The sequence below is a fragment of the Palaemon carinicauda genome, chromosome 11 (assembly GCF_036898095.1).
Source record: "Palaemon carinicauda isolate YSFRI2023 chromosome 11, ASM3689809v2, whole genome shotgun sequence".
Classification (NCBI taxonomy): Eukaryota; Metazoa; Arthropoda; class Malacostraca; order Decapoda; family Palaemonidae; genus Palaemon; species Palaemon carinicauda.
Genome location: NC_090735.1, coordinates 110,545,126 through 110,561,668, shown reverse-complemented (window position 1 = coordinate 110,561,668; position 16,543 = coordinate 110,545,126).

Sequence of the window (16,543 nt, the reverse complement as noted above, 5' to 3'; positions counted from 1 at the left end):
ATGAAGTAGGCTTACAGTGGAGAAGTTGTGTAAAGATCAAATGTATTTTTTACGATACATATTTAAAGTACTGGAATAAAACTCGTTGTCTTTTAAAGAGGTTGGTGCGAATACCAAAACATTGCGTGATCAGAAATAGCTCGGTCTATACATCCTTATCGGGTCTGTTGTAATTCTTATCTTTCTGAATCATACGCCACCTTTATCTCGCTGGAACAACGATTTCAAGTTTTCCTTCCTTGAACTTATACAGTATATCATCGTTATCATCATCATTGCCAGCCGTTACTGGTCCACTGCAGATCAAAGGCATCAGGCATGCCCTTCCACGTTCGTTTTTTTATGGTGTTTCCGTGCCAGTCCACTTCTGCAAACTTTATTAGTTCGTCAATCTGTCGTCATCTCTTCCTTTCTCTGCTTTTGCAATCTAGGGGCCCTTTGTTATTATTAATGACCATCTATTACCTGCCATTCTCATTACATGTCCTGCCGTGTCCAATGTTTTCGTATCCATGCTGCTCTTTCTGTGTGTATACAGTATATATATATATATATATATATATATATATATATATATATATATATATATATATATATATATATATATATATATATATACATATTAGACATATGTCTATATTCGAACTAAGGTATAGTCTCTCTCTCTCTCTCTCTCTCTCTCTCTCTCTCTCTCTGTCATGGAGTTTTTGCAAAATTTCCCTTCATTTTTGTTGTATTTTATTCCATCATCTTCGTTAGTTTTAAACTCTTACACAATGTTTTTTTCCCCCATTTCCATTTCACTCTATAACGACAATTTACTATTTTGAATGATCGCTTCATTTCTGGTGACTATTTTATCCATGTTTTTTTATGTAACTAAAAGTCTTGAAAAGTTGTTAACGCATTTTTCATTTTCTTTTTTAACATATCATCCAAGCAACTGGTGTCCGCTGTACCTTTCCTTTGTTCCCATGCCATCTCCCTGCCGGACAATGTTGAAGCCTTCATGATTATCGCACATTATTCCGTTAAGGTAGATAAAATGAATTAGCGTGCTCAAAATTCTTTCATTGCTATGTTCTTCTTAGTTCGGGCAAACATGATTAAGCTTTTAGTGATTCTACATTACATACTATTGTACGTAAGCCGTCATAAATGACGGCCTAATATTTTGATAAATATGCACTAACACGCACACAGATTCAACCCTTCCCACCCCCTCCCCCTTTCCTAACTACAACACACTAGTTTGGGCTATTTGTGGGATATCGTTGATTTACGGTGTTTGCCCATTGCGTGACAGGAACATATATATATATATATATATATATATATATATATATATATATATATATATATATATATAATGTATGTGAATACAAAATATTATATATATATATATATATATATATATATATATATATATATATATATATATATATATATATATATATATATATATATATGTGTGTGTGTGTGTGTGTGTGTGTGTGTGTGTGTGTGTGTGTGTGTGTGTATCCAGACACTTCTTTATAATATAGAGAAGACCCGATATTTTGGGGTGCTCTTGTGCGTGTCTGTTCGTGTGTATACTCCAACGCGAATGAAGGTTACTGTGCAAACAGGTTGAAGGGAGATGAAACCATAATGTAATAGATCATGTTTTTTTCAAAAACAAAGCACCAATAAGCTACTTATTAAGATTAAAATGCTGTAAAGTGGTAGATGATGTTTTTAAGAACAAGAGCACCATTAAGCTTCTTATTGAAATAAAAATGATGTGATTTTAAACAAGGAATTGAATTTGAAAAGAATATTTTACCAATACACACACACACACACACACACATATATATATATATATATATATATATATATATATATATATATATATATATATATATATATATATATATATATGTGTGTGTGTGTGTGTGTGTATATATATATATATGTATATAAATATATATATATATATATATATATATATATATATATATATATATATATATATATATATATATATATATATATGTATATATATATATTGCAGTGTATTACCAGGTACAGATATAAATTTCCGCATTATTCACACCTTACTTTACTTTTACTTTTAGGGGTTTATTCCTCGCCCTCCATCAGACACAAAAAGTCTGTTCAGGCGGGCCTTGGTGTGTGAAAATAATTTCTTTCCAGTTGATATTTTGCTCTGTATCTTACCAGTTATTTCGCTAGCATTTGTATTCAGGATTAATAGTTTTCAAATCACTATTATAACACTTTCTAAAAAGATAAGTCTTCAGGTTTTTCTTGAAAGCTGCCACATTTTTGCTATTCTTGACATCAAGTGGAAGGTCGTTGAAGAGTCTCGGTGCAGCATAACTAAACGTTCTTCCTCCTATAGCATGATTCACACTGATTTCGAATATTCTTTGTGGGTCATCAGCATGTCTATCTCTTACAGCAGAGCTAGTAGCTTGAGAGTAGGGGACCAAGCAATCACGAAGATATTTAGGCTTATCATTTGTAAGTGTTTTGTGAGTCAACAAGCAAATCTTTAATTCAGTTCTAGCCTTAACAGGTAACCAATGTAGATCGATCAATGCAGGAGTTATTCTCTCCCGAAGTTTAATGCCTTTCATCAGTCTAGCCGCCCGGTTTTACATATTTTGAAGGTTTCTTAGTAGTGTATTGGGCAATTTATAGTACAAAGAATTGCAATAATCAAGCCTTGATATTACGTGACTCATCTCTAAAATTTTTGTACTGCCCTCGGTTAAATATTTTCTAATAATTGCTATGTTTCTTAGGTGATAGTTACACACTTTCACTGTGTTCCCTATTTGATCCCTCATTGACAAATTACAATCTATCAGTACACCCAAATTTTTCACAACAGGCACAATCCTAATATCAGCGTCACCAATTTTTATACCTTGTGAAGACAACGAAAACTATTTCTCATTGCTTGACGACTCTGAAGAGGAACGCCGTAATTACACACACTTCAGGATCAAGGAATTCTCTTGATGAGAGAAATGCTCATCAGCAGTACGTCGTGACAGTTATTAGGATGAATACTCGACCACAAACCGAGAATGGTTTTGCTTTTTATTAAGACATAGTCAGTGACGTTCATTTAGGGTCTGAAATACTACTGCCAGTATCATTTATTGTTATATAGTTGATTTTCATTATAACATGCATTATTTTTCAAGCGATATTGTATATAAAGGAAATTTCGCGATAAACATATCTTGTTGATTTTATTTTGCCCTCTTGTTTCCCTACACTACCTCTGTATTGCTATGGTGATACATATCAGGCATTCTGTTTGGAAGGCCCTCGCACTTTCTTTTCCTTAACTGAAGAATTAAAGATATTGCCTGGAGTGATGGGCAAATTACATTTCAGATTTTCATTCCTGTACTTTTGGGTACATTAATAGAAATGTAAGAAATTTTTATTTTTAGTCCTTTATTGTAGGCACATTAGTAGAAATTCAAGAGATTTCTCTACGAGGGAGTGCTCAGCATTCCTCTCTGTAGTTGCACCAAATGCGTGGGAGGAGGCAGCCATCTGGCCCTTGCATTGGCATCAGCACAACAACTTTAGACAGGAGCCTCCTCCTCCTCCTCCTCCTCCTCCTCCTCCTCCTCCTCCTCCTCCTCCTCGATGTTCATCCTTTCATTCCGGTATCCCTGATTCTTTTCCTTTCCAAATGCGGAGCTTCAGTACAATCAAGTATTCTCTATAATGCTACTGATTTGCCGTTGTCCACGGGGCGACTTTATCCAGAAATAAAAAATCGATCAAATCAACATATGAAAACCTAGTTTTGTATTCGAAAAAGTTCTTGAACTTCTATTGTTGCTACGATAAAGTACTGGAAATCAGAAATTTCTTGAATTAACTACTAATGTGTGTACAATAAAGGACTGAAAATCTTATGAACAAGGTTATTTGGAGCGACGAAATTTTGCCGTATTATTGGATGGTTTTTTTTTATAGATTAATTCTTAGTTCAGCGATAAATTTTTCCAGTAAGATACATTTACATAGCATATACAGTGAGTGTCTAACTCTATATACATAAATATGATACTTTTGCAATAGATATTTTACATTACTTTTAATTCTTATAATGTTTACCATTTGTTGTATACAATACAGTTTATGAAATGACTATATTTAGAGAAAGACTACAACAAAATGAAGTCTTTGAGTTTTTTGGCATCCTTCATTGCTTAAAATCTACAAACAACTCTAATTTTCTCCTGTGCCTTATTTGGAGTTGACGGGAATAATATTCATGAAGTTTGAATGACTGAATGACTAATTTGTTGTTGGTTAGAAAAGGAGACCTTGTCTGACTTTTGACTTGTTATTCCATTTATGTTTAATATGATGGTCAGTCATTTCTCATTTTTTTTTATTTAAGTTTGCCATGATTTTACTCATATTTAATAAGTGTGTATCCAGTCTTTTTTAAGAATAATTTTATAAGTATAAATAATTAAGTAAATATTACGATGCAACAGCTGTTGAGAGAGAGAGAGAGAGAGAGAGAGAGAGAGAGAGAGAGAGAGAGAGAGAGAGAGAGAGAGACGTCTCACAGAACCCCCTTCCACAAGATCGGCATGATTAATGTTAGGCAGAGAAACGCTTCTTGATTGGCCAAATAAACATCTTTGTACTCTCAGAAGATGGCTTTTATCGGTTGATTGGATTTAATGACGCATAAAGGAGGAGATGTTATGGGGTCGACGTCATTAGTGTTTGTTTTATAATTTGTGAGATGGGATCGCTTCATTTTTTTTGGTCTGTTTGTAATTTTTAATCAAACTGTCACTATTCAAATAATTCGGTGAATAAGATTGGTATTCGAAATTAAGATTCTGGCAGTGAATGAAAAGTGGCAGAATTACAATATAGTCATGAATGAATTCCATTTGTAATTAACCCTCTTTGAGGCTGTTATGCTGTAAAGAAAAAAAAAAATATTCCCTTAGTACCCAATAAACAGATGGTGTTAGGGAAGATAACTTAGGAATCTAAATTTGAAAGTCGACAATCTTATCTGGCAAGCATTGATAGGGTTGTTGTGGCTTATTGGTAACGTCCCTTTCTGATGATAGCCAGACTGGGGTTCGATTCCCGCTCAAACTCGTTAGTTCCTTTACTGCCTGTAATCGCACCAGCTTTGTAAGCTAAGTATGGGAACTTTGGAGAGCCTATAGGTCTACCTGCTGAGTCATCAGCATCCATTGCCAGGCTCTCTATGGTTCCTGCTTAGGTGGAAAGGGGCTTGGATGCTGATCATGCTTGGCAAGACATTGTCACTGTCCCTTGCTTCTGCCATTCATGAGCGGCATTTAAGCCTTTAAACATTAACGAAGAAAGTTGTTTGAAAGTTAGAAATGAAAATTAGCGAAACTGATTCTGAAGAAGCTTATTATTTGAATGTCTTTAGGTTGTACAGATTGACAATATTAGCAAGGAAACGTGCACACGACCGCATAGTGACTATTGATTAGTTGAAATGTTTATGTTAATCACTTTACAACTTACATTTCAAATTATTTGTATTGACATTCATATTAATGACTATAACCATGTGACCTCCAAATGTCATTGGAACACCACACCACAGCTCCCTTGCTGAAACAGAAAGAAATATAGAGATTAATAAGACAACACTAGAATCAATACAGTTATAAAGTAGGTAAAGATTAGGTATAGCTTTGGCTTGAACCAACGGATTAGCCATTTTGTGGAAGCAATTATTTTTACGCTTCACATTTTTTCTTTATTAGGCATATGAATACACAGATGTCTGAGGAAGGATTTTCGAAGGGCTCTTCAGGGTGTGACTTTCATTTAAAGTTTAGTTCAGAGATTTACTTCTTGAAGTCCAGATTTTCCCCTTTTCTTACTTATGGAAGTCCAGATTTTTCCTATTTATTACTTCTTGAAGTCTAGCTTTTGCACTCTTTACTATTGCCTGAAATCCAGATTTCCCCCTTTATTACTACTTGGAAATCCAGATTTTCCCCTTTATTACTACTTGGAAATCCAGATTTCCCCCTTTATTACTACTTGGAAATCCAGATTTCCCCCTTTATTACTACTTGGAAATCCAGATTTCCCCCTTTATTACTACTTGGAAATCCAGATTTTCCCCTTTATTACTACTTGGAAATCCAGATTTCCCCCTTTATTACTACTTGGAAATCCAGATTTTCCCCTTTATTACTACTTGGAAATCCAGATTTCCCCCTTTATTACTACTTGGAAATCCAGATTTTCCCCTTTATTATTTCTTGAGGGCCAGATTTCGCCCATTTACTATTTCTTTAAATACAGATTTTCCTTCTTTGCTCTGTTGATGTTTGTTGAAGGTTGTGAAGAAAGATGACTGTTCCTGCATTTTGTGATTCATGTAAATATAATACTTGTGATCTAAGATTTAACTTGTGAAAATAGGCAATGATAGGAATATGCGTAGTGATATACGGGTTATCTTGTATTGATACACTGATCCACAATTTCACTTACAAAAATAGACTGTTAATCATTATTCAACGCGTAAGAATACGTAAGTTATGTTGTAAGAATGCGATGTTATGTATCACATTTGTATAAATTCCAACTGAAATTAAAATACGGTGTAATATACGGGTTTATTTGCAATAATACAAAGTAATACAATATTGAATTTGTAGAAATACCGTTTTATGTACAATTTACCTTTAAAGAACATCCATTATATACGATTTAACTTGCAAAAAGTACTCAGATAGCAAGGCACGGGTGCACCGAATAGAATCTCTCATTCTGGAGCCCTCTGTTATGTGATATATATATTTCGTCTTGAGAGGTTGTAAGTCAAAGGCACGTCGATGGTATTAAACCATTGCAAATGTCAGGGAACCTTCATAGGTCAAAGTTCAAGTGTGGGGGATTTTTGGTTATTGCAAAATGTATGTTCCGGAATATCTGGAATCAAATCGAGGAAGATATCTTTTATTAGATTATTTATGGAAGTCTTAATTTCCATTTAATGTTAAATTATGAGAAACATATTTAAAGACGTTAAGATTTTTTCCATGTAGTTTTAATTGTGTATGTGAATGACTACACAAGTTTTATGTTGTATTTTAGACCTTTTCGCACAAACGTGTTTGTAATTGTCATTCGTTGATATATTAGTTACATTTAGTAAATTTATTCTGTTAAATTTGCCACTTCAGATTTTTTGGAATGCATAGGATTGCTTCAATTCCGACCTGAAATGGTCATAAATTTAGTTTTTAGAATTGAATCCCTGAAAATATGAATCAGAGGTACCAGTGGCGAGAGTAATGAGAGTTCCTGGTTTGTCCTGCATTTGAGAGTTTTAATATAGTCCTTTATGATGTTGCTTCAAAGTAAGGCTTTGGAAATCCTTGGCTGGGATTTCCTCTTATTCCTACAGGAATGTTCGTTTTCTGAACAGCTGAGTCCTGATGGGATGTGGTATCGCTTTCCTTATGGGCAGTACGAAGCTTTTTTGGTACCAATAGGTATGATTCGAAAGGGTAAGATTTATGAAAAGACTTCATACTCTGTCGAATAATGTGTCAATTATGGACACACTTCATATAATGTTGAGTTGAATTGATTGTATCTCGGATATCTGATTCGATTCATTGTTGAATAACTGCAGATATGCCCTTGCTGATCAAGTATTTATGATCAATCAAGTGTTTTTTTTTATTTCATATTCCGTTGAATGTACATTTCATCATCATCATCATCTCCTCCTCCGCCTATTGACGCAAAGGACTTCGGTTAGATTTCGCCAGTCTTCTCTATCTTGAGCTTTTAATTGGATACTTCTCCTTTCATCATCTTCAGCTTCGCGCTTCATATTCCTCAGCCATGTAGGTCTGGGTCTTCCAACTCTTCTATTGCCTTATGGAGCCCAGCTGAACATTTGGTGAACTAATCTCTCTTGGGGAGTGCGAAGAGCATGCCCAAACCATCTCCATCTACCCCTCATCACGATCTTATCCTCATATGGCACTCGAGTAATCTCTCTTATAGATTCATTTCTAATCCTGTCCTGCCATTTAACTCCCAATATCCTTCTGAGGGCTTTGTTCTGAAATCTACTAAATCTATTGGATATTGTTTCATTGTCATATCATGGCTCATGTCCATAGAGTACCTTGCCCAATTTCCCATTTATAAGTAACCGTGAAAATTGCTTTATTAACCATCACAAGTAACGTCTTAACTTGCCGCATTACCGTTATAAGTAACCAAAGACCTTGCTTTATTAACTCTCACAAGTAACATCCTAGCTTGCCCGATTTCCCTGTTATAGTAACAAAGGAATTTGCTGTTATCCCTCACAAGTAACGTCCTAACTTTCCCCACTTCCCTGTCATAAGTAACATAGGAACTTGCCCCATTACCCCTGGAAAACTAATTTCGATCCTGGTAGGCTCTGATAACCTTACTGCGTCCAATAAGGTTGCCCTCTCGCTAGAAATGCGGAAGGCATCGTAAGTCGGGCTTATTGTTTTCGTATGGAAAACTACTTTTGTGATTATTCGAGAAGAACCGTTTGAGGTTGTGGGACTTTTCCTGTTCACCTTGTTTGTGCAAGAGTTTTTTTTTTCCATGAGGGTTGTGGTGGCATATTGGAAACGTCCCTCTTGGCAATCGCCGCACTGGGGTTCGAGTTATGATCAAACTTGTCAGTTTCTTTTGTGTGTGCAATCTCACCATCCTTGTGAGTTGAGGATTGGGGGGAGGGTTTGGGTGAGCCTATAAGTGTACCAGTTAAGTCATCAGTAGCCATTGCATGCCCCTCCCTTGTCCTAGCAGAGTTGGGAGGGGCTTGGCGATAATCATATATATATATATATATATATATATATATATATATATATATATATATATATATATATATATATATATATATATATATATGGTCAGTCTCTAGGGCATTGTCCTGCTTTCTAAGGCAATGTCACTGACCCTACCATTCAATGGCGCCTTCTAAAAGCCTTTAAACTTTGTCAAATCGTTCCAATGTTTAGGACCAGAATTAGGCAATGGCTTGCAATTGGTAGGTGCCATCAGCTTGAGTGGTCAACATACACCAGTTATTGGATCATGTTTGCTGGGTCAGTTGATCGCTTCCGGCATACCCCCCAACAGTCTAACCAAGCTAAGTATAGATGTTTAACGAGGTCTGGCTTGGTTTAATTAATACGCCTGGGATCTAGCAGCGTACCAACCCTAAACGCTTCTACCCTTCTGGAGAGAGTTACTCCCTTCCAAGAGGAAAAGGTGGTGTAACGTGAAAATCATTCACGCACATTCATATACAGTATATATATATATATATATATATATATATATATATATATATATATATATATATATATATATATATACAGTATATATACATATATATATATATATATATATATATATATATATATATATAGATATATATATATATATATATATATATATATATATATATATATATATATATATATATGAACATACTTATAAATATATATATATATATATATATATATATATATATATATATATATATATATATATATATATATATATATATGAGAGAGAGAGAGAGAGAGAGAGAGAGAGAGAGAGAGAGAGAGAGAGAGAGAGAGAGAGAGAGAGAGAGAGAGCTGTAAAGATGTATTTATTACCCTTCTCCAGTAATTCAATCTTCAATAATTACCTTTTATGCAATTAGAAGCTTGTAGTTAATTGGAAAATATATAGAAATTAGTACCTTAAATTAATCTTTATGCTGAGTGAGCAGTTATTGTTCACGATTTTACAGCTGGGAAGTGGTACAACTGTCAAGGAGAACGTCTTTTGCGTGTCAAGAAGACATTTGGAAGAAAGTATTATTACGTTAGACGAATCAAAGGATGGATTGTCTCTGAAGCTTTTATGCCAGATGGTGTTATTGGGATTATTCAGAATCTCTCTCTCCCTCCCTCTCTCTCTCTCTCTCTCTCTCTCTCTCTCTCTCTCTCTCTCTCTCTCTCTCTCTCTCTCTCTCCCTCTCTCTCCTAGACTGACAAAACTACGCATTAGGCGAGTACAATGGGAGCAGAAATATATTTTAGAATTGCTTAAAGATTTTGAGCGCCTGAAAGAAATCATATAAAGTCTTCTATTTTGACTTTTTATTTTTAGTCGCGTACAATAAAAATCATCGCCATAACCCTAGGCGTTCGTCGGCACGAGGTTTATAACATTTGTATTTTCAACGTATAGTTTAACAGTTGTAACATCATAGTACAGTAAGCGTATTCTACTGCTTACATGCTTCGTCTGCAGTAGCAAGGTTCATAGGTAATGGTAAATGGAAAAATGTCATCGTCAAGATGAAGGTGTTTTTACGTCTTGATGTTTAAAGTCATATTCATGGGATTTTTTCATCATTTTTAGCATCCTGAAGTTTCTCATAGATTCTGAAACGACTTTTGTTGACCGCATTCTTTTATTCACCTTGCATGGCTGTAGATTGGAAATTGTCAGTAAGGCATCACATTCTCTAAGGCCTTTGCGAAAGTCAAACTGCAAATTAGGAAATAGATGTCCTGTCATGAGATGTTCAAAGAGAGCATACAGTGATACTCTTTATGGAATGAAATGTCTTTGAGATTAAATGTAAAGTTACAAATACATATAAAGTTAACCACAGTATTTATAGAAACTGATGAGTATTTCCCTTTTGATCCAGCTTCCACTTGGAGGATTTATCAACTGCTTTATCAGAGTTATCCTGAATATTTATTGAAATTAAGAGAATTTTCCAATTGATCCAGCTTCTACGTGAACAATTTATCATCTACTTTCATCCGCTATTTTTGGCTGATCTTGATACGTTAGATGAAAGTGACATTTTAAAAATAATCTTGAACCATCTTTATGTGTCTCCCACTAGTTTTCAATCACCCGATAAGAGTGAATTGGAAAAGGTTGATAGTCCTGGAAGCTGTAGCGCCGAAGTCTGAAACTCCTTCTAAGTTTCTTATTGTTTCTGATCTGGAAATATTTTAGTGAAAGACTTTCCTTATACGATATAAAAACCCAAAATGAAATGTACCGCTTTTAATCCTTTTGTTAGTGTTTGATATAACTAAGCGGCTTTTATGATATTGTGACGGGCTGAGAGAGGGTTGTGAACTCAAAGGCAGGATGCAATCAACTGAGTACTGTATTAAAGAACACTCTCCTTTATATACAAAACCTCAAGGCAACAAGAAAATACATGTTCGAGGAAATGACAATGTTACAGAGGAAAACCTGAAACATGATTATTCAGGTTCTTTTTAGTGCGAGGGAAGAACGCAGATACAAGCATAATATATAGAAAATGATTTATTACCCTCGTGTGACATACGGTTGGTACATGGCTCCCCCCCCCCACCCCCCAACCCCACCCCCGAGAAATGACATACTGTACATGTTGAATAAGGCGCCCTGATTTAGAGAGGCGAACTGTATAGGCGGGTCATCTGGCAGAAGATAAGCAGGTTTTAGACAGTCAATGGAGACCCAGTCTTCTTTGCCACGAATGTTTAGTAGGAATGCTTTCGGACTGCGTCGGATCACAAGGAAAGGGCTCGTGTAAGGGGGCGTTAGCGCAGGCTTGCTAGTGTCGTTGCGCAGGAAGACATGCGTTGCAGAGTGCAAGTCCGTTGGTATGTGATGCTTCGCTAGGGGCTTGTAAGTCTGGCGGCACGGAGTAGATTTTCCCACGACGTGACGTATGCGCTGGCGATCGTCGGAGGAGGTTGTAGAAGGAAAAAATTCGGCAGGGACGACCAACGGGTCGCCATACACCATTTCAGCTGCCGAGACGTCGAGGGTGTCTTTAGGAGTGGTCCTTAGTCCCAGGAGGACCCAGGGAAGCTGAGTAAACCAGTTGCCATCCTTGCAGCGGGACATCAAAGCTGCTTTGAGGGTGCGATGAAAACGTTCAACCATTTCATTGGCAGCCGGGTTGTAGGCCGTTGTCTGATGTAGGGTGATGCCCAGGAGATTCGCTAATGATGTCCACAATTGAGAGGTGAAAGTGGTTCCCCTGTCAGAAGTAATATGCTCAGGGATACCGAATCTTGAAATCCATTCAGAGAGTAAGGAAGATTTACATGAGGCGGACGTTGCAGTTTCCATGGGAATGGCTTCAGGCCAGCGAGTGGAGCGGTCGATGACGGTAAACAGGTAACGCTGTCCTTGTGATGTGGGTAGGGGGCCTACAACGTCGACGTGAATGTGTGCGAAACGACGCTGAGGTTGAGGAAAGGTGCCCACTCCTGAATCCGTGTGTCGATGTACTTTGTAAGTTTGCCAGGAAGTACAGGTGCGGACCCAATCCTTAGCATCCTTAGAAATGCCGTGCCAAATGAACTTTACCTTCAGCAGCTGTGCAGTAGAACGGCACGAATTAGAGGAATATAAAGAAAAAAAGATTTTCAACTTGATCCCGTGAAATATTTATTAAAATTATAATTGGGAATCATTTAGGAAAATATTTTTTCTTTTTTATCGTGTAAGTAATTCTAATTCCAAAAATAAGCGTATTAAAATTCAGTGATGTCGAATTTCATAATAATTTACATAATAATATCCGAAATTTTCAGTTGAAAAAATGATTCTGACTTGAACGTTTCAAATTCCTCTCCGTCTTCAGGGATATGATATGATGATTAAATACTCTTTTCTTTACTACGTTTCATTCTACCTTGAGGCGTCAGTGACCCTGGCAGTTATGACGCCGCCTAGTGTCAATGACCTTTGTAGTTGCGACGCTAGGCAACCTAATCAATCTTTAAATACGATCATATGATAAAATCCCTGATATAGGCTCTCTCTCTCTCTCTCTCTCTCTCTCTCTCTCTCTCTCTCTCTCTCTCTCTCTCTCTCTCTCTCATGGAAAACGGGAGAGATAAACATGAATTTTACTTAGCGTTGGCCTAAATTATTCATTCTGTTCTTAATCATATAGGTGCTGATAATATGTATCTCTCTTTAGACAAGTTCCAGACAAGAATAATGACATATCTGATACCTTATTCCTTCAGTAGACTAGAAACAGCTATATTTGTTGCATATAGATAAACAATTATATCCTAAATAGATATTTTTGCCATTTCAATAGCAAATAGACCTCAAAGGTAAATTTCATACAGAGAGAGAGAGAGAGAGAAAGAGAGAGAAACCGCTCCTATATCAGGCGTTTTATCCTATGATCATATTTAAAGATTGATAAGGATGCCTAGAGTCGCAACTACAAAGGTCATTGACACTAGGCGGCGTCATAACTTCCAGGGTCACTGACGCTTCAAGGTAGAATGAAACGCCCAATCGTTTTTCCTTATGGGGAAGATGTGCTTTATTATGATCCGATATACCATAATATGAAGTTATTTTATATTTTCTAAGTTCAGCCCAAAAATGGGGTCCGGGTGCTTGCCCCCGGCTAAGGGTTGTAACCTGGGAACTACTAGGTGTGGTTAGGTTGGGTTCTTGGGGTTTGTATGATAGCGACAGTGGTTGGGGGGTCGCAGGGGGCCATTAGCCCCCCCCCCCGCCCGCCCCACGTTAGGTCATTAGGAAGGTAAGGACACGGCTTGTAGGTCAGGTTGGGGGGGAAGTTTGGGTTGGTTGTTGTCCATTTTCCTAGGCGTGTCCCCATAAACTACAAGGGCTCCGACTAAAAATATTTCATAACAATATCCTTATTTTATGCTTAAAATCTTCCCTTATAACGTCTACAGTCTATTTACTCTTCACGGATATCAGAAAATGATTAATTATTTCCGCACTCTGTCATCTTGATGCTCTATCATCATCAATATTTTCTCTACCAAATTGTTGAAGCTATTCCTTTACGTTCGGTTCTTTTTTATTGGAAATATATTAGGATATTTATTATATATATATATATATATATATATATATATATATATATATATATATATATATATATATAGGTAATATATATACATATATATATATATATATATATATATATATATGTATATACATACATTTAAATAATATATATATATACATATGTATATATATATATATATAGATATATATATATATATATATATATATATATATATATATATATATATCTATATATATATATATATATATATATATATATATATATATATATATATATATATATATATACACTTAGATATATATATATATATATATATATATATATATATATATATATATAAAGTATATATACATACATATATATATATATATATATATATATATATATATATATGTATATATAAATATATTTATATATAAATAATGTATATATATATATTTATATATATATATATATATATATATATATATATATATATATATATATATTTATACATATATATGTATATATATATATATATATATATATATTTATACTTATATATATATATATATATATATATATATATATATATATATATATATATATATATATATATATATATATATATATATACATATTTATGTTTATATTTATATACATATATAATATATATATATATATATATATATATATATATATATATATATATATATATATATATATATATACATTATATATACATATAATATATATATTCATATATATATATTTATATATAATTAATTCATATATATAATGAGAATTATATGTATATATACACACTTTTGTGTTTTTAATAATATACTCTACTTATACGTGTGTATGCATTTCATATATATTTTTATACACCTCTTATCTCGTATGTATAAATATCATCAATCCCATATACGCCTACTGATGCAAAGGGCTCCAGTTAGATCTATAGATCTCTTTGTCTCTGTATCAGCTGATATATTTGAATGATTTTATTATTAACATTTTAACGAAGATATAGACTTGCTCTCGTATGAATAATATCTTAATTGATTCAAAATTAATAATAATAATAACTGAAATTGTAGTGATGATAATGAGAAATAATAATAATAATAATAATAATAATAATAATAATAATAATAATAATAATAATAATAATAATAATAACTGAAATTGTAGTGATGATAATAATAATAATAATAATAATAATAATAATAATAATAATAATAATAATAATAATAATAATAATAATAATAATTACTTGATACGCCATATAAAAATCACTTTAAGAAAGAGTGTAGCTATTGACTGAATACCTATCATTATGGATTTATATTTTATTATTTTTTTTTTTTTACGATAACGGCAATATATATGTGTGGGAGAGTGTCGTATATATTATATATATACCACACGTACACACACGTATATATTGACCACTGATATCGCAATGATGAAAGCATCATGTGTTCCAAGGCGGTCCAACAATCCAAGTCCTGAACATACCCAACGCTGCTTAACTCCGCTGATCGGACGAGAACGACGATTCCGTTTGGCTACCGGTGTCCCAAGAAATTTTGACTTGGAACTTCTATTTATATCTCATTTTATTCTTCCTTGCCGATAAAAGAAAGAAATTGCATTTCAGTCTGATTATTATTATTATTATTATTATTATTATTATTATTATTATTATTATTATTATTATTCCTCATTAATTGAATTTCATTAAAGGGCCGAAACACACAGACAATATGAATTCATATTATGTTACAAATGTAATTGGAACGTGCGTACAATTGAATAATATATACCTATCTATTTATCTTTCTCTATGTATCTATATAACTATCTATCTATCTATTTATCTTTGTATCTATCTATCTGTACCTATCTATCTATCTATCTATATATATGCGCATCTATCTATCTATTCATATATATCTATCTATCTCTACATATCTATCTATATCTATCTATCTCTCTCTCTCTCTGCCAATCTATCTATCTATCTCTACCTATCTATATATCTATCTATCTGTGCATATATCTATCTATCTATGTATATTTGTATATATCTATCTATCTCTATCTAAAAATCTATCTATCTATCTATATATATATATATATATATATATATATATATATATATATATATATATATATATATCTAACTCTATCTATCTATCTCTCTATCTATGTATATATCTATCTATCTATCTCTACATATCTGTATATCTATATACATGTGCATCTATCTATCTCTACCAACCTATCTATCTATATCTCTCTACCTATCTATCTATCTATCCATCTATCTTTGTATATATCTATCTATCTATCTCTATCCATCAATCTATCCATCTATCTATCTGTGTATCTATCTATCTATCTACATCTATATATCTATCTAACGCTAATTATCTATATATGTCTATCTATGTATGTATCTATCTATCTGTCTATCTGCCCATCTATCTATATCTATCTATCTATATATCTGTGCATCTATCTTTCTACCTATCTATCTATCTATTTATCTATCTATATGTGTATCTATCTATCTCTATA